General features: G+C 40.4%; 2 protein-coding genes across 2 annotated transcripts in view; one reads left to right on the top strand and one right to left on the bottom strand.

Moving 5' to 3' along the window:
* Window positions 1-24,770, bottom strand: part of fkbp10a (FKBP prolyl isomerase 10a) — a 225,411-nt gene that overhangs the window by 39,978 nt on the left and 160,663 nt on the right. The gene's annotated exons all lie outside the window — the stretch shown is intronic.
* LOC127501094 (cytosolic 5'-nucleotidase 3-like) overlaps window positions 1-24,770 on the top strand; it is a 246,708-nt gene that overhangs the window by 128,032 nt on the left and 93,906 nt on the right. The window lies entirely within an intron of this gene.

Below are 24,770 nucleotides of genomic sequence, written 5' to 3'. Positions count from 1 at the left end.
TTGGCAGCCATAGCTGCCAGTCATTTGCCGTTTTTTTTTTTGCAAGGGTTTTTTTTCTTCTTTTTTTTTTATACAGTGTATTACTCCACTTTTCCACCAAGACACTTGCAAGTTCTCACACAAATCTGGGGGAACATATGCAGGGATCAACACTAAGGATTTTTTTTCTACTGTCGTTCAAATTTTTACTTGCCCTGCCAAAATTTTCACTGGCCCCACCACAAAAAAGTAAATAAATAAGTTAAAATATGTTATTGTATTGTTGTGTTTGACCCATGCAACCTTAGTAACTAAGGTTATGATACAAAATTTCAGATACCAGTGAGATTTCACAATTCTTGATTCCAATTTTGCTACAGCAAAAACAACTAGCCTAATTTCAATTTTATTAAAGTAAACAGTCAGTAATAAAATAAGAACAAATATTAGCAATTAACTACAATAGAACAAGCATAAAAATGAAATAAACCATGCTTTTCAGGACTTTCAGGTGGGTCTAACAGTACATACATTCATGCAGAAATTGAATCAGGTAATCAAATGTCAAATAACACTGTATAGTCTTCACTGTATAAATTAAATATATATTAATCCTTATTAAAGTAACAAAAGTTATTCAGACAAGAGCAGTGAATGATTTTTTTTTTTCTTTGTCCTTTGTTGTTTGATTAATATTAAATGCACAGATGGCAGCAGGTTTGTTAGGCTGCTGTTACTTTAAAGACATAATGCCCGGATTGAATATAGTGTAATACATGCATTTTATTTCTCAACTGTTTACGCTCACTTAAAGGGGTCATGAACTGTGTTGTTTTACTGTTTAACATTATAAGTGCAAACATTGTAAGTGTGCTTTTTACATCAAAAATCATCAGAATTTAGAAATAAAAGGCTTTTTTTTTTCCTACCCTGATTTTAGCCCTCTTATTTGAATGCTCTGTAAGGGGCAGTGATTTGTTCATTTTTATTATTTATTTATTTTCATATTGTACATTTTCCCAGTTCTGTAAAAAGAAATGTACATTGTTATTGTTACTTGAGGTGTAAAATGTTTATTTTATAAAGAAGTTACATAGGCTCACTGGTTGTGTTTGTTCAAGTGCCAAAGCAGAGACCTGCACGGGTCCTGTTTGATAAACCCGCACCCACAGTTATTAACAGCACACCCGACCCGATATCCGACAGAAACACTAATTTTAGCCTGCACCCGACCCGACCCGACCCGTTTGACATAAAAACCGCGACCCGCATTAAATCTCCTACATCAGGTAGACAAAAATATTTTTCTCATGTAGCCTAACACAAGCAATAAAACCAACATTAGGCATTATATGTCGCTGCATTTAATTAAGCATTGCATTAAACAACACAAGTAAAATAACAAAGAATGTTTTAGTAGGGCTATTTAACTGTAAGCTTAAAGCTAATAAATATTTTACCAGATTCACTCGGCATTCTCGCGGTTGTCTCTTCTGAAACTAAGCAGTGTTTACCTGGCCGATGGTCCTCTTTGTAGCAACGTGAAAAATATTCTAAAACTTTTATTCACATTGTAAATAGCCTATATTAAATATACATTAAGCGAGCAAAGTGCGCTCCCTTTAATAATCACTGTAGCTTTCAATCAGATGCAGCGCGATTGGCTACAGTGCTCAGCGCTGCAAATCCTGCTGTAATTAGAAGCCTTTAACGGTCTTCAGACAGAGCGTGAACACAAATAAGCACAGTGCCATTTGAAAGCAGCTGTCAAATGCACCTAATGGAGTTGGAATAGTCTTGGCTATTGGACCCGCAGTCTTACCCGTGCCTACCGCGCGTCCGACGTGTAAAAATTATTCCACCTGTTACCAGGGGCGGAGCTACGGGTGGGCCCGGGCGGAGCTACGGGTGGGCCCGGGCGGGCCTGGGCCCACCCAGATTGACAGCTTGCCCACCCAGTCAGATCCAGGGAAATATATATATATATATATATTTTTTTTTTTTTTTTTTTTTTTTTTTAATAAAACAATTTTCTAACGTTTAACAATTCTTCAATAACTTTTTTAAATTTGATTTGGGTTTTTTCATGCATTAAAACTCTTAATAAGGCGATGCAATTTCCTGTTCTTTCTGCTGGTGCGTGTCCCATGTGTACTTCCGGGTCGAGAACGCTGTGCGCGTCTGTGCTGCCGCTTCGCACCTGGACTGTTTGTATGTTTTGTTACATGTTTTTCCACCGTTCTGTTTGGATTATTTTTTCAGTATTCTGTCTGGATTACTCCATTTCTCACTGCTGATCTTTAAACTGGACTATTATCATTTTCAAACTCCTGTTGTCTGTGAGCTTGCCACCGGTCTGCTGCGAGCCCTCTACCTGTTAACGCCTCCACCACGTTCGGCTCTTCTGATGGGTGAGTTACCGCTCTCTCAGTCGGTTGCGCTGTTCATTTAATAGCTTGCTATCTGGGTGTGTTGTCTCCTATTTAGTATGCCCTTTTTGGTGAAGTGGCGTTCAGGTCCTGGCTAACGTGGTTTTCGCCTGTGATCGGCTTGCATTTGCTCAGTACTAACATGCCTCGGGCAAAAGTTTTTCTTTTTTCTTTTATCTGCCTCATTTTCTATCTCACTTTCATAATTGATATTGGATATTTACCATCACAGCTAAGGGCCTTGAACTGCCACCCACGTCTCGATTCTGTGACGTATGAATGCTGCCGGAGTCTAAGGATTCTCCGGCGCCCATGATACATTCACCGCTCACGGCGTGTCTTCAGGAGTACCTTTTGCTCTAAGCCTGATTCCCTTCCGTGCATCTGGACTAACAATAGATTGTCGTCCATGACCAGACTGTTACCCGCCGGCAATACTATACATCGCTCTTTAATGTATCCCACTGATGCCCAGCAACATACCGCTAACTTGAATTCCCTGCATCGTCACTTTGCGCTTCTGAACTGTCGATCAATATCGGACAAAGCCCCTTATCTCAATGAAATTATCACTGACGACAAGCTTGACATTTTTCTTCTCACTGAAACTTGGCAAGTTCCGGATGATTTTCTGCAGTTGAATCTTCTCGCACCTGAAAATAAAGGGGGTGGTCTCGCTGTCATTTATAGAGACAATCTCCGACTCACGCAACTTAATTTTCATGATACCAATTCATTTGAATATATGGTATTGAAGGCTGACTCTCTTATAATTATCTTGCTCTATCGTCCTCCTAAAGCCCTGTCCAACTTTTTTTTCTGAACTCAGTGAACTGTTAACCCTTGCCTGTTCATTGACATTTCCCATTCTCCTGCTTGGTGACTTCAATATTCATGTCGATACTGTTTGCTCTAACACTAATCAATTACTGTCTGTTTTTGAATGTTTTAATCTGACTCAGAATGTTCATTTTCCTACCCATACTCGTGGTCATATCCTTGATCTGATCTGTACATCAAGGATTGATATCTGTTCCATTTCTTCCTCTGACACTGGTATCCCTGATCACAAACTTCTTGATTTTAGCTTAAATCTGCCTATGCGTAAAAAATGCCTTAAAACTGTTATTTCATACCGCAATCTGAAAGCTATTGATACTGCATCATTCTGTACCTCTATTGTTTCTTCGAACCTCTCTGATGTCTTTGATATATCTTCTCCCTCCATGATACTATCTAAATATCACTCCATAATTTCTGAAATCTTACAGCAGCATGCTCCTATTAAGACCAGAAGTGTCCCTTCTTCCCACTCTTCTCCTTGGTATACCCCTGAGCTCCGTATTCTTAAGGCTACTGGTAGACGGCTTGAGCATCTCTACAGAAAAACCGGTCTTACTGTACATTATTTAGCTTTTCTTGATCATCTCAAAATATAAAAATCTGCTCTCATCTCGGCTCGCTCTAGTTTTGTCTCTGCCACAATTAATAAATCAAGTAACAGGCCAAAGGCATTATTCAATACAATAAATAAGCTTACTAAACCTCCACCCCAAGACGCCATAGCTTTGCTGTTCTTTTCTGGATTATTTGCTTGAAAAGACTAATGCCGTCCACCAATGCTTCTCTACTGATACAAAGCTCAACTATCCACCAAATCTATCCAGTCAAACTCTGTCTTGTTTTTCTTTTATGACCCCATTTTCTGTCTCTAAGTTAATCTTGAAATCCAACTCTTCTTCCTGCTCCTACTTCTCTCCTGAAACTTTGCCATTCTTCCATCTCTGCACCTATCTCTCACTTCATCAATACATCTCTTACCTCTGCTTCATTTCCTCTACCTCTCAAAACTGCTGCAGGTACCCCTGTTCTCAAGAAACCCAACCTCGACCCCTCAGTTCTATCTAATTATCGTCCTATTTCAAATTTACCCTTCATACCTAAATTACTGGAAAGCACTGTTGCCTCCCAACTCCAGTCTTTTCTAGGTGAAAATAATCTCTTTGATCCCTTTCAATCTGGTTTTCGCCCCCTCCATAGTACTGAAACTGCACTTGTAAAGGTAGTGAATGATCTACTGCTTTCTGGTGACTCTGGTTCTCTGTCTATACTTCTGCTACTTGACCTCAGCTCTGCCTTCGATACCGTCTCCCATGAATTACTTGTTTCTCGTCTCTCTGATTTGGGTATTTCTGGTACTGCTCTTTCTTGGTTCTCTTCCTATCTCTCTGACAGACAGTTCTACATCTCAGTTAAGGATTTTCAATCACCTACTGTCCCCCTGAAGCGAGGTGTTCCCCAGGAATCCGTTCTCGGGCCTTTATTATTCATAATTTACATCATACCACTAGGTCAGATTTTACAACATCATGGTCTTAACTATCACTTTTACGCTGATGACATTCAATTATACTCACTCTGCACACCTACTCTACCTCTCCAAACTGACAAAATCTCAGCTTGTGTGAGAGACATATAAGATTGGCTTAATTCAAATTTTCTGAAACTCAACATGGACAAAACTGAGATTATTTTCATTGGAACTCCCTCACTTACCAGCAATATTTCTACCAATTTCACCTGTGAAATTGCTGGTTCTCACATCAAAACATCCAATACTGTTAAAAATGTAGGTGTAATCATTGACTCCACCCTTTCCTTTCAGTCTCATATTACCTCTATTACCAAACCTGCATTCTTTCATCTACGTCGCATTGCCCAACTCCGTCCCTTCATCAGTAACAAAGATGCTGAAACTGTCATCCATGCATTTGTCTCATCACGCCTTGATTACTGTAATGCCCTTTTCATTGGTCTACCTGCCAGCTCCATTTCCAAATTACAATACATTCAAAACTCTGCTGCTAGAATACTCACCCATACCAAGCGTTCTGCTCACATCACCCCAATTTTATATGATCTCCACTGGCTTCCAGTTGCCTACCGTATTAAATTCAAAATTCTCCTGCTCACTTTTAAATCTTTGCATGGCTTCGCTCCCTCTTATCTTTGTAATATGCTCATCCCCTACACACCGACTCGCTCACTACGTTCCTCTGACTCTGGCCTTCTCGTTGTCCCTCGGCATCGCCTCTCTTCAATGGGGGGCAGATCATTCAGTACTATCGCACCCAAACTCTGGAATTCTCTCCCCCACTCACTCTGTTGTGTTAATAATATCTCTGAATTTAAATCATTACTCAAAACTCACCTGTTTTCTGAATGTTATACCTCTGATTTGATGAATTGATTGCTCTGCATTATTACTAATATTTCTCTGAATGTTATGTTATGTCTCTTAAGTCCTGTTTTGTATTTCTGTATTTGACTCTATTCTTCTGTATGCTTCCCTGTCCATTATTGTTTTCATCATTGTCTACTTGTATTATCTCTTCCTTGATAATTGTAAAGCGTCCTTGAGCCCTGGAAAGGCGCTATATAAATAAAACTTAATAATAATAATAATAATAATAATAATAATAATATTATTATTATATGCTAATTCGTCTCTTCTTCAGTTACATCACACACCAGTAGTAGCTATTATGTTCTTCGCTCAAATATCCGGATTTCAACCAGCAGCGCCCTATTTATGTTAAAAAAAAATGGCTAACCCGCTATCTATGATGCATTTAATAAAGAAAAACGTCTCGACAAAGATGACAGGACGCCGTTACAACTTTTATCATTTGAACGAGAACTAACAGATAGGCTAAACGAGTTTATGACGATATCAACATCTTCAATTCAAAACCCAGCCGACTCTGACTTGTTTAGAACAGACATGAGCCATACAATGTATGCTATAGGTGTTTAGTCTGGCCCGCTGTGGCATGGTAATGCAATCTTTTTTGCATGTAATTTGTGAGCAAGGGGTTTTCTGAAATGTACACACATAAGTCAGTGGCTTAACTACAGACAGTGCAGCCGCACTGGGGCCCGTGAGGCGGGGAGGCCCACAACGCACGTGGGCCCTGCCACATCGCAAGCGGCCCCTGGCGACGAAGTGACTATATTAATATAAATATTAAGATAAATATAAATATTAATAATACAATATAATTAGTGCAGAGATTCTTTACAGCAGTGAATAAATACATAAATTCGCCAAGTGTATTTGTGTACTGTAATGGTCTTGTGGTAGAATTTTTGGCAAGCGTTTCTGAGGTTCTGGGTTCTAATCCGCCCTCATATCTTTTTTTTTTTTTTTCTCTCATTAAAACCAAAGGTGTTCATCAGTGATTGTACATCAAGAGCAAGGACACGTTGTGTGCATTTTGTTTTGTGCTTTTACCAGAACGAAACGCTCGATTGTCTGTGTGAAGACTGCGCATGTGCACGAGCGCCAAGATAACTGATAACAGCAGCAACGAGCACTGGCCATGATTTCAAAAACAACACATTCCAGCGGATAGATCGCCTCTTATTTAACACAGACCTACGAATTTCTTATCGAATGGAGATGTTTCTTTCTTGTAGGTACAATTATTCGCTGTGTTTGAGTTCATTTTTGAGAAGTTTCAGAAAGATTCTTGCAGAAAAACAGCTAAAAGCGCACCCTGTTTTTTTATTTATTTTATTTTACAAAAGTACAAGGTTTTGTTGTTATTGTGAGCGTACACGAATAAAAGTAGACCATTTGTAGTCTTGCACCAATCTGTAGGCTATCGCCAAAAATGAGGGAAGGCCTTTTTTAAGTTGTTTTGGTCATGAGGAAAAAATCCATCAGAACGCGCCGGCGCGTTCGTCGGCCAGAGGGATAAAAATAGCCAATTTAGTTTCATATTTATATTTAAATATTAGGCTATAGAGCCTAATATTTTTTTTTTTTTTTTTAATTTCACCTATGTTGATTATAAAAAGTGAATAGCATGACGGATGCGCATGCAATGTCGGGAGACATGCAGCGGGTCAGACATGAGTTTGACCACTTCATTAAGTTTTGTTTTATAGTAAGCCTTTCTTTAAAGTGAATTTTGTTTTGTAGAAATTGTATCTTAATTTCAATCAATGTTTCATCAACCAGTTGCCTATATTTAATAAATAGGAAGAAAACCAAGAACGTCGGGTGTGGAATGGACTGAAGTGCGTAACAAACGAACCCGTGTTTCCGCGGCCTTTGAATAAGGCTGAAGCAATATTCTGTTTTTATTGAATTTCTTAAATACATGTCTTTATTAGGCTACTTAATTAATTGATAAGGTATTGTTGGTCTAACAATATATTTTAGTTGGTCTAAATTAAGTAAGTTAGACACAAATTTGCGTAAGGTTCCCTTCTAGACAAGCGCGTATGTGCTTGTATGTGTTTCATAACTGTGCAGCCCAGGTGGCCCGGCATAATAGCTGCACTGGGGCCCGTCATATATGTTACGCCACTGATATAAGCCACTTGTATGGCAGGTTGTCGATACAGGACTCAGGGGCGCTCAAATTCGTTATTTCAAATGTAGCCTATAGGCATATAGTCTATAGTCTTAACTTTTCATCTGCATCAAGAGAGCTGCATCGGGACTGTGAGTGCGTGCGATCGGTGGGGACGCTGGTGTTGAAAATGGAGGCACCGCTGGGATAAGCAACAGTAAAATGCCTGACAGATCAGAGCTATTAGCTACGTTTAAAGGATGGTGTCGTGGTGATGGTCTAAGGGGTCATACACCGTCATTGGTGACGTCATTGGCTCGATTGCTCCTGTCTGCCTCGCTGCTCAGGGGTGCGTTTCCCGAAAGCATCGTTAGCCAACTAGGGTCGTAAGTCCCATTGAACTCTATTGGTAACGATGGAACTTGCGACCATAGTTTGCTTTGGGAAATGCACCCCAGAGTGGTTTGCGTCTGTAACTCCGTATAGTTTTGTTTTGAATCTCTTACTTTCATTCATTGTTGCTTATATTATCATTACCTTATATCTAATATTGCCTACCACATTAATCTGATGTCGATAGCTTTTAATCTTTTAATCTAAATTGCTATTACAACCCGTTTGCATCTCGCTAGCTTGTTAACTTGTCATCAGTCTCTCGCGCGCTCTTTTTTTTTTCTTTTTTCTACGCGTTCATCAAACAGCTGTGGTAAGTTGGATCAGTCTACAAACACGGTGAGTCATGTCATCCTCTCCCTCTATTGCAAGTTGTTCTGCTTGTCACATGTTCAGTATAGCTTCCTCTGTCAGCAACGAGGGATTTACATGTCATAAATGTAGGGAAATAGTCAGGCTGACAGAGAAAATCACAGAATTAGAGACACGCATCCAAGCCTTAATTGAGGATAGTAAGAATGCAAGGGCTTCAGATACTGTTTTGGATGCGACTAGCTTAGTAACTCTGTATATTGTTTGGTTCCGGCTGTAGAGCCCGCGCAGCAGGGCATTTGGGCACTTGCAGTTGATTTTGATATTCTAGGTATTATCAACTGGCCAGAATTCTGAGATTGCAATAGACATGTAGGACTGTAATGCGTTAAGAGCTCGCTCAGGTACTGAGGAGAATTAATGCTTTATAAGCAATTAGCAAGATTTTGAAATCTATACGATGTTTAATAGGGAGCCAATGCAGTGTTGACAGAACCAGGCTAATATGGTCATACTTCCCGGTTCTAGTAAGAACTCTAGCTGTTGCATTTTGTACAAGCTGTAGTTTGTTTATCGAGCAAGCAGTGCAACCACCCAGTAGAGCATTACAGTAATCTAGTCTTGAGGTCATGAACACATGAACTAACTGTCCCGCATTTGTCATTGAGAGCATATGTTGTAGTTTAGATATTTTTAAGATGGAAGAATGCGGTTTTACAAATGCTAGAAATGTGTCTTTCAAACGATACCAACCTTTTGACTCTCCTTGCTAGAGATTTGGAGTTATGAGTCATTATTTTTGTGCATGTCACTCAGAAAACAAAACAAATTGAAAATTCCTACCTTTGTTCCAAATGCTGTAACTTTTAATTTCTTCATGTGATCACCACAACTTGATCCAGCTCACATCTCCTTGCTATAGTTTTGGAATTATGAGTCTTTACTTTTTTGTGTCACTCAAAAAAAAAACCTCGGAAAATACCCTTAGGGATTAAGGGGTTAAAGCAGTGCACGATGATTTCGGACACCTAGGGGTGGACAGAACTCTGTACATGATCAGGAACAGATTCTTCTGGCCTAAAATGTCAGAAGAGGTCGAAGGATATATAAAAAACTGTGGATAGTGTGTCATACATAAGTCTCTGCAGAAGAAAGCTGCTCCATTACACTAGATCAGAGCCGTTGAAAAACAGAGTTGCGACACTCCCATAGACCTCCATAGGAACTTTGGAATGCGGAAGTAACACGTGTCGTGGAGCAGCCGATAGTTCCAAACACTGATAGTTCCAGCACTGAACCCCATTCATTTTCAGTGACTCTGAAGTTCGCTCGCTGGTAAGTTGATGAAATTACTGCATTTTTGACATTTGAACGCATTACCTGACCTCATGAATCTAGTCAATAGTTGTATTTTATGTAACCAGCTTTAGTTATTGTTTATTGGAAGATAATAACGTTTGTTAGACTCTAATTGCAGCTAGCTTAAGTGACCAACACTTCACTAACTTTAGCTACCATAACCTAAATTCAGTTGGGCTACATTCCTACATACCTTTACATTTACAAGTTCGTTGTCAAACAACGTTTATCTTCGGTTATTAGATTTGTTGTTAATGTTAGCAACACTTAGTTGCCAGTTCAGTACCAGAGTACCAGAGAATAACACAGTAAGGAGGTTGCATACACTTAGTGGCCACTATATTAGGAACACCTTTACAATCTAATGTAATTCAATACAACAGCTCTGCTAGGAATTCTACTTTAATGTTTATAATCAGCCAGAAATGTGTAAATTCAATACTGAGGTCATAGTTAAAGGTGATGTTGCACTACATTGTGTTCAGATGGGTTTCTTATTTACATACATGAGGTGGCCAGAATATTAAACACATCTGGATATGAAGCAACAAGTGCAAAAACATCCCCACAAACTATGACCTCAATGCTAAATCATCATTAAATTTACACCTCTATGACAGCATAAAAAAATAAAATTATCTTTTCCCTTATTTGCATAACTTCTTGGATTAGCTAAATAATCACCCAGCTTCTTCCATAATGTTATTGTGTGGAAGAATAAAAAATTGAATAACATGTATACCTTATGGGAGCAGCCCCCCTTCCCTCTAAAATTAAACAAAAAATTTATTCAATTCAAAGGGCTTTATTTGCATGAGATATAAAACATACATACAAATGGTTTAGCCTATAGGGAAGGTCAGGATGAAGGGGTACATTAACCATACTGAAATAAATCCAGGTAACAGAAATGTTAATGTTATGGATCGTATTTAGGAACATTGTTAATTCACTAAGTAACCATCTCTCCAGTTACCTGTACATTTTAACAGACCACACTGTTAACGATAATGCCGTCTCTTTGTCACTCTCCAGATACAATACACTACTGTAAGTGTATCCAATGTAGTAATCAATTTTATTCAATATTTAATCAATATTATGCGTTAATATTTACTGAAAAAATGCTGCAAATACAAGTAGTTGCTGTATTTTACGTTATGGAAGCAGCCCCTCTTCCCTTCAAAATTAAACACAAAAACTGATTAATGCTGTGTTTCCGCCACTCCCCAGGGAAAAAAGGCTATTATATGTATGTAATGTAAGTGTCAACGTAATAATCAATGTATATTATGCGTCAATATTTACCGATAATTGCTGCAAATATAGATACAGCTGTCTGTCCCGCTTAAAACCATTCAAACTGGTTGACAGCGCAGATTTGTTTGGAACTATTGAGAGCTACACGAACCACGTGACAGCGTGGCGGTGAGAACAAAGAGTGTCGCAACTCTCATATTTAACGGCTCTGCACCAGATCATTAGCAATGGCCCCATGGATCTGGTGTGCATGGACTTTTTCTTGATGGAGCCTGACTCGAAGGGGTTCAGCAATGTTTTAATTGTCACAGACCATTTCACAAGACACTCTCAGGCTTTCCCTACCAAAAGCCAGAAAGCTCATGAGGTTGCAAGAATTCTTGTTGACAAATACTTTGTTCATTATGGGTTAACTGCCAGGGTCCATTCTTATGAGGGTAGAGACTTTGAAAGTCGTTTGATTTGGGAGTTGCTGAATTTGATAGGAATTTGTAAGTCTAGGACTCCACCCTATCACCCCCAAGGTGACCTGCAACCCGAAAGGTTTAATAGAACCTTACTGACCATGTTCGGGACACTCAGTCAAATGAAAAAACATTGCTGGAGTGAGCACGTTGTATATTTAGCGCATGCCTACTGTGATGAGTCTCCAGTTCTTCCTGCTACGGCTGGCCAGTGGGTGTGGCTGGGAAACTCATCAACTATGAACTATGTCCACCTGTTCTTCCCCTGTAAAGCTTACGCTTTGTTTGGCGTGGTGGTGTTGCTTTGTTCTTGATTTTGGTCTTTGTTTGTTTATTTTGATTTTGTTATTTAACTTGGTTCTGTCTGATGCTTTGTTCATGTTCATGCCAGTGTACAGAATCAAACGTGAGGATGGAAAAGGTGGGATTAAGCCCATCCACCGAGATCATCTCCTGTCTATTGGAGATCTGGTCAGGGTCCCTACAACTAATGCTGAACCTGACTTTCCTGTCAGACATGTGACTAGGTCTACTGTTCGACAAAAGAGGGAGAAAATGTCTCTAGAAAGTGAGAACAGGGGTCCAGAGTTGACAGATTTCTGTGATTTTTTTTTTTTTTTTTTTTTTTTTTTTCTTCTGACTCTGATTATTTTATTCCAGAAAGAAAAAAGCTTATCAAAGAGAAGTGATTCACAGAGGGATTGACCAAATTAGATCTGTGATGAACAGAGATAAGGGGGTCACACCAAATGAACGAGATTCCTCTGAAATTAAGTTATCTGCTGATGAGGCTTCTGGACAGGAGGAATGTCTTGTTGTTGCGAATTAGCTCAAAGGGGAAATATTAATAATTATTCTCATTATGATTATTTATTATGACTAATTATGAATATTTGAAACAGTTAATCAGATTAACGATGTAGCTACATTAACATTACAATCAATCAATCAGTTCAGTTGAATGAAGAGAATGAAACAACTTGCGCTTTTAATTTGACCCTGTTGTGGTCGTGGAGGTTGCACATGGCTTGAAGTGTGTGAGGCCTACCCACCTGGCTCAGGGGCCGGGTGGGATCTCACGTAACAGCAATTGGTAGTATCAGCAGGAAAAAAGATAAGAACCAGAAGAGGATGTGAGTGTTCTGCCCTGGGGTATTTAACTTCTACAGAAACTTTACACCCCTGAGTCTTGGCTTGACCAATGAGAAAGGTCCAATTCTCTGGTGGGAGATTTTCTTTGTTTGAGAGTGACCTCATTTGCATGAGGGGTGTTGGCTATGAAGTTTGTGTCCATTTATACTTTGATAAATATAACAAACATACAATGCATTCTATGAGATGATGTCCACCAAAGTGTGAATCATTAAATGAGCATTAATTTGATAGGAGACATGATGTACGCAGGGTTACCTTAACTAATAATATACTCATAAGATTTGCATGAAGCAAAATACAATGCAAGAGACACTTTACAAGACCGTTATAATCATACACACAATGTCCTGGGATGCATGTTCATTTATAGAACAGTTTGTCTATAAATTAATGCAGGAAAGTCTGTTCCAAGGGCTATGGGTTTTTCTATGGCCTCTGCTTTTAGGCTGCATAGTTCAGGGCAATAAAACTAAGCCTTATCAGATGGTGTCCATGGTAACTGAGGCCCTTCTTGTCCTAGATGGTCTTTGGGGGAGGATGGTTTCAAGGATTATTTGTTAAATATAACAAGTAGCTAATTGTGTCTGATTGGTCCAGATGCTACATTGTTCAAAGCAGTCATGAGAGTCAGGGTGAAGATCATGAAGTAACAGTAATGGCTGATGAAGACCCAGCATTAACTACTAAGCCAGTCAGTAAATTGTCAAGAGAACCTGATATTTGATCTAAGAGACTGATAAAACCAGTGCAAAAGCTTACTTATGATGAACCAGGTAAATCTGGAGATGAACCACTAACTATTATTCATAGAGGACCCAGTTATTAAAATTGGGAAAACCAAATAATGTGCATCCTTTACTTTGTAAATGGATCCAAATGAGGACATCCGTGCTGTTTAAGAGGGGGAGGGTGTAACCTGGGGAAAAATCGGGTAATATAATAAATCAGACTTAAATCAGTGATTTATAATTTGTATTTATTTATTTTATTTGTACATTTTTCCAGTTCTGTAAAAAGAAATGTACATTGTTATTGTTACTTGAGATATAAAATGTTTATTTTATAAAGACGTTACGTAGGCTCACTGGTTGTGTTGTGCAAGTGCTGAAGAAGAGAAGGATGACGTCAGACGGAAGAGATGAACAGCACCCAGGGAGCACGAGGAATAGAAACAGTGATATGTGAATAACATATTTCTTGGGTAACATCTGATAGATTAGGGTGACTAATCATAATAAACCATCGGATTATATCCCAACACTGAGCTGCGATTTGACTAAAAGCTAAATTCAGTTTGTTTATGCTGCGCGTGATGAGGGACTGCCTGTTTTTTGACTAAACGGACCAGAGCTACAGTCTGGGACATTCGTCTGCATCAAGAGGGCTGCATCAAGACTGTGACAGTGCTTGCGATCGGTGGGGACGCGTGTGGTGAGCTCATTCATTTTGTTTTCTTTTGCTCCATGGAGTGAAGTAGCCACAGGTTTTCAGCTACAACGAACCCAAGCGTCGGCTCAGGCCTGCAACTCGAACTGTGGTATTTCAATATTTGATTTCTACCGGCTGTTAGTTTAAGTAGGAGTTACACTAACAATCTTTTGCTTTTTTTTTTTTTTTTTTAACCAATTCATATTGTTTTATTTTATTTTATATTCAGTAAAAGGCTTGGTCATTTGTTTAATTTTTAATTGTTGTTGCAGTTATTTCATTTCCATTTACTACTGTGGGTTTATTTAGGAACACCAGCAACCTGATTAATCGTTTAACCCTTATTCAAATAATAGACATTTAAGACACATCTTAAAAGAACTCAGGTTAACTTTCCCACATAAGCTCACTAGTGGGGGCACTACATAACTAAGAGAATAGTTGAATAAAACTGGAGCTTTCGCACGTGTCCAGAACTCAATCACTGATAAACTTGCTCTGTTTGATTGACAGCTCCAGCACGCGCTGTTTGATCGACATCTCTAGCGAAGGGAGCATTCTTTGATCGCAGCCATATCACCCTGTAGCCCAAGACTGGTTTCCCAGTGAAGCTAAGCAGGGCTGAGCCTGTTTATTACCTGCATGGGAGACCTCCTGGGAAAACTAGGTTGCTGCTGGAAGAGGTGTTAGTGAGGCCAGCAGGGCGTGCTCACCCTGTGGTCTGTGTGGGTCCTAATGCCCCAGTGTAGTGACAAGGACACTGTACTGTAACAAGCACCGTCCTTTGGATGAGACGTTAAACTGAGGTCCTGACTCTCTGTGGTCATTAAAAATCCCATGGCACTTCTCGTAAAGAGTAGGGGTGTAACCCCTGGCCAAATTCCCTCTATTGGCCCTTACCAATCATGGCCTCCTAATAATCCCCATCTGTTGAATTGGCTCTATCACTCTCTCTTTCCTCTCCAGCTACAGCTGGTGTGTGGTGAGCGCACTGGCGCCATTGTACTGTGGCTGCCGTCGCATCATCCAAGTGGATGCTGCACACTGGTTGAGGAGAGACCCCTGATATGATTGTAAAGCGCTTTGGGTGTACAGTAGTATATATGAAAGCGCTATATAAATGAATAAAAAAATTAAAAAAATTAATCACCATTTAAATAATTCTTTTCATCCTATTAAGAGAAACAACGTGAAGTTGACCGTAGTCCCTGGTTTGATTTACTCTGACACACAAAGAACATCTGACTGTACATGAATTACATATCAGATCAGGCATTAGAACGAACACAGTTACTTACATGTTTTTGCTATCAAGTCCATATCGTAGAAGTCTGTTTGCAAAGCCTTTGCTGAAATGCGATTGATTTACCAAAGAATCAACAGTGAAATACAAATACTAAATAAAGCTCAACTGAGACATTCACATTGTTGTAAATAAATAGCATTAGGATCCTTTGAAAGGTGTTATATTTGTCCTGTTGTATAGCTCTTCTCTCCTCCTCATTTCACCAACACGCCTGTGGGCGGAGCTAACATTGCAATGATGAAATAGTCGTCGATTTCTTCTGCGAAGGCGGGGTTTCACCTATCTAGTAGCGGGAAGTTTGGATCATTTTACTGACTCAGATCTTTGAATCTTGTTCAGCAAAATGAACTAATCTTTTTTCAAGTCATTTGGTTAATTTAGTTCATTTCAGCAGAATATAATTGAAAATTATTTTAAAAGAAAACATTTTCAATTCCTCAACACATACTACTTACGCAAACATTTATCACATTTGGAATAAAAAATAAATTATCGGCTAATACAGCCATGAAGGCCAAATTATGAGTAAAAAAAAAAAAAAAATTAATTGCTTAGCAGGGTCTACAGGCTATGCAGTCTGTTAGTTCACCTCACCTCCAGATTCGAGTCGTTCTTTCTTTTGTCACCTCACATTGATCACGTCTGTTCCCTAGAAAGATTAGATGCCTCTCATGTCTTCGGGTTCGAGTCGTAGTTCCGTCAGTGTCTGAACTGTGCTGTGACCGTGACGGCTACTGGGAAAAATAAATTATTAGTTTGCACTTTGAGTCTTTTGGGTTCGAGTTGTTTGTTCATCCCGTCACAGCCCCATACGCTGAATGCAGAAACTGAAATGATTAGTTCATCTCTTGAGTCTTCGAGTCCTTCGTTCTTTTGTCACGTGAACGCTTCCTGGCTCAGTGTCTCGCAACAAATACATTACATTTGTATTACTATTGACTGTATGTTGTATTATATTTAGGAATTATCATAATTATCAAATGATATGTGCAATAAACATAGTAACACTTTACAATATGGGTGCACTAATATGCATTAATTTATGCTTAACTAATGCACAGATAATCATGTTTTAATGTATGACTCATGAAGAACTTAACCTTTAATTAATGATTACTGCATCAGCAACTAAAGTTTCTATATGATTAATAGATTAAGTAATATATGAATTGTTATTAAATGTGTCATAATGTATTATTTCCTTAATAACATATTTTATTAACTAAAAGTGTAAGTTAATGTATTAGTTACCACAATGGTTTGAAGCCATGTATTTAAACTTCCAGTTGTCTGCTTTAATTAATCATTGACTAATATTTTGTAAATGTATCATTGTTATGACTTTACTTGTTGAGGCACATAACAATTAACTAATTAAGTAATATGTAATTAATGGGTTTTGACAGTTGCACATGCAGTGAGCGTAATGACAGAGAATGTGTTTGAAGGATGGGTAAGTTGGGCTGCACATAAATATCAGCACACCAGAATCTGGACTACAGATTGATGTTGCACTGTGTTTAAACTGGTTGCGACCATTATCAATTCATGCCGCAACAGCTGTTTACACTGGACATGACAGATCATTGCAAGTCCATTTGTCCTTCATAACAGAAGTGACGTGTTGTTGTGTTGTGTTGCGTTGTGCCACATCCAGTGTAGCACTATCACTGATTATAATGGGTTCTATTGTCTTTGTCCTGTCTTGGCACAGTGTTACGAAATAGCAGTAGCCACATATTCTCAGTGTTCCACCTTTGAATCCTAGACCTCAAGCTTAACCCTCTGGAGTCTCAGGCTGTTTTGGGGCCCTGGAGAAGTTTTGACATACCCTGACATTTGTGCTTTTTTCAGTTGTTCATAAACATATTAATGGCAAAAGTGTCATTACACTGCATTCAGCACAAACTTGGCTACCATAATATGTAAACAACATGCACGTACATGTTTGTATTTCTGAAGGAATAACGTTTATGCATGGTTATTGAAAAAAACAAAAAACTTAAGTCACTGAAATAAGGCCAACAAAAAAAATTTAATCTGTGTTCACAAGACTTCTGGGTATTGGAGGTTGCAGAATATAATTTTTGCTTCAAAATGATGTAAAAATTATCCTGCCTACTCGTTCATATAAAACAGTAAAGAGACTTAAATTTTCTAAGACACTTTTTGTCAAGATACACAGTATGCGTGGAGGCGTGAATCTTCATGAATAATGCTGTGATTCACACATGAGAAGACAAGATCCACATAATGAGCTAATGACCTGCATAATAATGAGCTCTTTCAGTCAGGTAGGCTATGTGAAAAACCATCTGTGATCATGTCTCAAGCTCATCATGCTGTATATCAAACATACAGAAAAAACACCAATCCTTTGAAATATTATTACAATTTAAAATAATGGCATTCTATTATATACTTTAAAATATAATGTATTTCTGTGATGCAAAGCGTCTGAACAGTCATGTTACCTCTATGGCATTTCATATAGGCTTTTAGCTTAAAAGCATGCACATTTGGAGAAATATTGATGTATTCTCATATGTTTATGTCAATTTTCTATACAGAGGAGTAATATTTATTCAATATTTATTGTCATCACTATGAGCACTGGATACTGTTTTCAATTCATACATGCAGCCGGAGGGCGCTCTGTGCACCTTTAGTCCACAAATTACTCTAAAGAAGAACAGGCATACCATGTGACATTATAGGAACTAACAAGGGCTTCCAGAGATCGCTAACCATGGCTATAACATGCAGATAAACACTTTTGAAGACAATAAATACAAGATTGTGACGATGTATACATGTATTGCCTCAGAATTTGCGTCTGAATAGTGCAAGCTCCGTGGGCGTGGCCGCATTAGCGGATAATGAGCTGAATCACGGGTGTCTGACATGGCTCTGTTTTCATACAGATTACATAAACAGAGAATATTTGTTTTCAATTTGACTTATACGATTTAAAACCTGACATTCCAACGTTTCTTTAGACATGAGTCTAATTTTTTTGTGATTAGTATTCACTAAGTTACAGTTCATTTTCTGAGAACTATCAGATTGGACTTCGTTCAGAGGGAGACGACAGATCACGCATCATGTTAGTTTTCTTTATTTTGAAAAAGCACAACATTTTGTTTTTACTCTGAGTGTACACAAATAAAAGAAGATATTCTATAGTTTCAATTGATATATTACTTATGTCTCTATGACAAAAATGATGGAGTATTTTAAGATTATTTTGTTTTGCTGCAATGTGAAAAAAATCGTGCAAAACGCGCCGGTGCGTTTCCCAACTCCAGAGAGTTAACATGACACATTCCTGTGCCATGAACATATTACTTAACAATTAGTTAATAGTCATGTGCCTCAACAAGTAAAGTCATAACATAATGATACATTTGCCAATCATTAGTTAATGATTAATTAAGGCAGACAACTAGAAGTTGAAGTACATGGCTTCAATCCATTGTAATAATTAACACATTAACTTACACTTTTAGTTAATAAAATACATTATTAAGGAATTAATACATTGACACAATTAATAACAATTCATATATTACTAAATCTATTAATCATATAGACTCTTTATTAGTTGCTGATGCAGTAATCATGCAGTAATAATTAATGGTTTAGTTCTTTATGAATCATACATTAAAACATGATTATCTGTGCATTAGTTAAGCATGAATTAATGCATATTAGTGCACCGTTATTGTAAAGTGTTACCATAAACATTTATGTTATGCCACTGTCCCTTCTGACCAATTTTTTAATACAAATAATAGACCAATATGTTCAGCCTTCATATAGGAAAAGGAAGGAAGTGCGGGAGCCTCATGTGTAATAGAGCCCCGCGAACGGCTCCTGACGTGAGGAGGCGGACGACGCCGGGGTCTACCACGTGGTCGAGGGGCCGGTCTCTCCGGGTACGTCCTATGAAACTCTTCCATGAGTGTGGGGTCCAGGATATCATCCACGTCGACCCAGGATCGCTCTTCCGGCCCGTACCCCTCCCAGTCGACCAGATACTGGAGTCTCCTGCCCCGGCGCCTAGAATCGAGTAGTTCTCGAACCTGATAGGCCTCCTCGCCGTCGATCAGGATGGGTGGGGGGCTGTGGGCCTCGGCTTCCTCCGACTCTCCTCTCGGACCACCAGAGGCTTTCAGGAGCGAAACATGGAAAGTGGGAGAGACATTATAATTAGAAGGCAAGTCTAGCTGAAATGAAACTGGAGTGATCTGTTTTATGATTTTGAAAGGCCCTACATACCTGGGACTGAGCTTTCTGCATGGAAGTCTGAGGCGAAGGTCCTTTGTAGACAGCCAAACCCATTGGCCCACGGCATATTCGGGATTTGGACGTCGGTAGCGATTGGCCTGTTGTTCCTGTCTCCTTACAGTGCGTTGCAAGTGGGCATGTGCGTGGTTCCAAGTATCCTTGCTGCGCTGTAGCCATTCGGTGACTGAAGGAAGTTTGGAAGGCTCGCCCGACCAGGGAAATAGAGGAGGTTGATAGCCCAGTACACATTTGAATGGAGTTAGGCCTGTAGCAGGTTTCTGAAGCGAATTCTGTGCATACTCAGCCCACATTAAGTATTTGCTCCGGTCAGACTGGTTCTGTTGACAGTAGACTCTCAAGAAGCGTGTAAGTTCTTGATTCATGTGTTCTGTTTGGCTGTTGGATTCTGGATGGTAACCGGATGTAAAGCTGACGTTTATTTTGAGATGTTTAAAGAAAGCTGTCCATACCCTGGAAGTGAATTGTGGACCTCGATCAGAGACGATGTCTTCGGGCAGGCCGTAGAAGCGAAAGACGTAGTTGCACAGTTCTTCAGCTGTCTCAAAGGCCGTGGGAAGTTTGGGAAGGGGGATGAGTCGACGGGACTTGGAGAAACGATCAATGACTGTGAGGATGATGGTGTTACCATGAGACTCAGGGAGGTCGGTGATGAAATCGATTGCGATATGGGACCAGGGGCGTTGAGGGATGGGCAATGGTTGAAGAAGACCAGCTGGTAACTGTCGTGATGGTTTGGAGGTATTACATACTGTACAGTTGGGTATCCCATTGTACGGGAGCAACGAGCAATTTTTCAGGAATGATATTTTCCTCAGACCCAGACGCATCAGTTTCCTCAATTTGTCGAGATAGAGCGTCCGCTTTAGTGTTTTTAGATCCCGGTCGATACGTGACTGTGAACTGGAATTTGGTGAAGAACATAGCCCATCTTGCCTGTCTGGGGTTCAATCGCTTGGCTGAACGTAAGTACTCCAGATTTTTGTGGTCAGTCAGGATTGTAAACGGCTGCTGAGCTCCCTCTAGCCAGTGGCGCCACTCTTCTAACGCAGCCTTTATGGCAAGCAGTTCATGATTGCCCACATCGTAGTTCCATTTGGCAGACGACAACTTTCGTGAGTAGAATGCACAAGGAAACATTTTGGCAGGGGTCCCGTGACGTTGTGAAAGAACATCCCCGATACCTGTGCTTGAAGCGTCAACCTCCACGATGAACGGGAGTCCTGGGTCTGGATGGTGGAGAATTGGAGCAGATGTAAATCGAGCCTTAAGATTCTGAAATGCCTGTAGAGCATCAGATGACCAGATGATGCGAGAGGATGAGCGTTTAGTCATGGCAGTTAGAGGGGCGGCGATTCCACTAAAGTTTCTGATGAGCCGCCTGTAGAAGTTGGCGAACCCCAAGAACCGCTGTAGCTCTTTTAATGTGTGTGGCTGGGGCCATTTCAAGACTGCTTTTACCTTGCCCTCGTCCATAGCTACTCCCTCATGGCTGATGATATATCCTAAGAATGACGTGGATGTACGGTGGAACTCACATTTCTCAGCTTTTGCATAGAGTTGATGCTTGATCTGGAGTACAGATCTCACGTGCTGGATGTGTTCGTCGAGAGTGTTTGAGTAGATTAAGATATCGTCGATATATACAATGACCCATCGATTGAGCATGTTTGCGGAAGACATCGTTGACAAACAACTGGAACACAGAGGGACTGTTTGCCAATCTGAACGGCATAACCAGGGTCTCGTAGTGGCTGGTGGACGTGGAGAATGCAGTTTTCCCTTCATCACCCTCTCTGATGCGAATCAAGTTATAAGCACAGCGAAGATCCAGTTTGGTGAAATATTTGGCTTGTCTCAGTTGTTCGAGGGCCGCGGGTACTAGTGGTAAGGGGTATCGAAACTTAATGGTTATGTCGTTGGGACCACGATAGTCGATGCAGGGTCGGAGACTGCTGTCTTTTTTCTTCACAAAGAAGAACCCGGATGCTGCAGGTGATGTGGAAGGTCTGATGAAACCTTTGGCGAGTTCTTCCTCCATGTATTTCTTCATGGCAGCAGATTCGGGCTGTGATAGGGGAAAGGGTTAGGAGGAGTGGTACCGGGTAATAGGTCAATGGCACAGTCACTGGAACGATGAGTAGGTAACTCTGCTGCTTTAATTTTGCTGAAGGCTACCGCCAGGTCCACGTATTCAATGGGTATGCCGGAATCATCTGTGTTCTTTTCCTTGATAGAGATGGACTGTACTGATAACAGGGTAACTTGACTCAAGCATTGTTCATGACAATAGTTGTCCCATTGAATGATTTGACCTTCCTTCCAGGAAATGTGCGGGTTATGCCTTAGTAGCCATGGTAAGCTGAGGATGACTGGATTGTTGGGTGAATGGATGACATAGAATCTGATATTTTCCTGATGCAGCACTCCTACTTGCATGCGAATCTCCTCCGTGATGTGTGCCACTTTTCACTCTCCTATGGGCCGACCGCCTAGCGCCTCCACTGTCAGATGAGAATTGCATGAAATTAGTGTGATGTTATGTTGTTGGATGAAAGTACTGGACATGAAATTCCCAGCTGCCCCTGAATCTAACAGAGCGTGAGTGGATACTGTTTGGCCATTAACAGTCATTTTCACAGGTATTTTTATACAGGATGCAGAGTGAATTGCAGGTGCTCGGGGGCTCACCGATTTGGAGCTAGATGAGAGTGGTCGGATCGGACATGAGATTTTGAGATGGACGGCTTGGCCACAGTACAGGCATAGGTGATGTTGCAATCTTCTTTCTCTTTCTTCGGGGGTGACCAACTCAGCCTGGAGTTCAAGGTTTAGTCCTTTTCTAAACAGCAGTTTTAATGTGTCATCAATCCACTCTGTTTGTGCTGCGAGAGTGCGGAAAGTCAAAGCATATTCTGCTGCTGTGGTTTTCCCCTGACACAGAGAAAGTAGTTGGTCATCTGCGCTCTTACCTCCAACAGGATGTTCGAAAACTTCTCTGAAGCGTTGTAGAAATAGGGGGAAAGAGGGAAATGTAGAGCCATCCTCCCTCCACACAGCAGTAGCCCAATCCAGCACTCGTCCAATCAACAGTGAACACACAAATGCAATTCGGCTTGAGTCCGTGGGGTACAAAGTGGGTTGTTGATTGACGAAAAGGGAGCATTGCATCAGAAACCCCTTACACTTAGCTGGGTCACCGTCAAACTTTTCGGGAAATGCGAGCCGCGGGTTCACCGAAGAGGTGGGAGTAACTGCATGACTTACTGGAGTGGGTGCTGGAGCAGCAGCGGCCTCAGTGGGTGTCAAATGGAGGATCTGCAGCGTCTTGACGAATTCCTCAGTAAGCGAAGTCAGCCGGTTGAGTTGGTGTTGATGTATCGTGAGCTGGTTGGCTTGGGCAGATAACTCCGTTATTAGATGCATAATGGCTGCTGGATCGCTGTTTGGCGAAGTCTTCTGTAATGATGGGTCGACAGAGTGAGGATCCATTTGCAGCTTTTATTGAAAGCAAACACAACAGAGCAGGGACAAGGCTGAGGTGTAAACAGGGACAGGCAGAGATCGGGGCAGGCAGCAAACAGAACAGGCAAAGGTCAGGGCAAGCAGCAGAGAATCAAACACGAGGAACAGTCCAGTCAAACACAGGTATAACAATCCACAATAAACGCTCAGTAATGATCACCGGGGCAAATCAAGACTTCGCAGTGTGTGTGTGCTGCTGTTACGAGTTTACAGATGTTAAATGGAATGAACGCAACATTTAGGTGAGATGCAACTGTTGCAGTGTGAGGAAGAACAGGCAGACAACAAGGGTTGCAAAAATAACCCGATCTTTATTGACACGGGTGGGCAAATGGACAATACAAGAGAAACAAACTCAAAAGAAAGAAAAGAAACGAGGGTGTCGCCAAACAAAAGAAATAATCAAAACAAAACCCCATTAACTAGCGCCCACGCCCCTAAACTAACTACCAAAAATAAAATGTAGAAACAAAACCGAAAACTTCGGCGTATACGACGCCTTAACTAAACTTACTACATAAATAACCAAAAGTACAATGGAGGCGAACACCCCCCACACTAACTAACATAAATCACTAACTAACAAGTCGAGCCGTCATTCACTACAATTGTCAAGAAGGTTGAGATTAACACAGAGTAGGGCTGTACATAACAAAGGGATCATTATTTCCCAATCAAGAACGAATCAAGTGGTTAACTTCACACCAGCATACGAATGCGCACATACAATGAATACGTGAAACTTGTATCACGCTCTAACTCCATCAGATTAACTATTACACGAGTGCATCAAACAACTCACAGAATACTGTCTCAGTAAACCACAGACTAAGTGAACGGCTCAAAGACACGTAGATTGGCTGAGTGCTTCTGGCTCGACAAAGGTGAGTGAGGTCCGAAGCCCAAACGCTCACTGCAGATGGACGCCGCCAAAAGCCCTTTAAACAATCAGCAACCCGCAGATTGGCAGAACGCTGGTTGTGACGTCAGAGCGTCATGACATCACGATGATTGCTGGTCTTCCGGTCCAATAAGATCAACCTAAAACAACTCGATGGATAGATAACATGAGAGGGAGGAAACAAAATACAATACAAAACATACATGGAACATAACAGCTGCTTATGAAGTGTGAGTGTGTCATGTGGTGCAGGTGCATGCAATCAGTCCCAGAAATGACGGCTTATGGAAAATGAAGTCCGAATTGAAGAGAGTCAATATTCAGGTGATGGCTCCCTCCGGTGGTGCGAGGAAGGAAGTGCGGGAGCCTCATTTGTAATAGTAGTGAATGGCTGTCACAACACGTGAAAAAAAGAACGAAGGACTCAGACCCGAAACACTCAAGGGATAAACTAATCATTCAGTTTCTGCATTCAGCCTATGGGGCTGTGACGTGCTGAATGAACGACTCGAACCCGAAAGACTTGAGAAGCAAACTAATCATTTCTGTTTCCGGTACAGACTACATAGCCTTGTCTATGGGGCTGGG

The sequence above is a fragment of the Ctenopharyngodon idella genome, chromosome 19 (assembly GCF_019924925.1).
Source record: "Ctenopharyngodon idella isolate HZGC_01 chromosome 19, HZGC01, whole genome shotgun sequence".
In the NCBI taxonomy this organism is placed as follows: domain Eukaryota; kingdom Metazoa; phylum Chordata; class Actinopteri; order Cypriniformes; family Xenocyprididae; genus Ctenopharyngodon; species Ctenopharyngodon idella.
The sequence above is the reverse complement of the archived record's forward strand: the minus strand, read 5'-3'. Positions and strand labels throughout refer to the sequence as shown.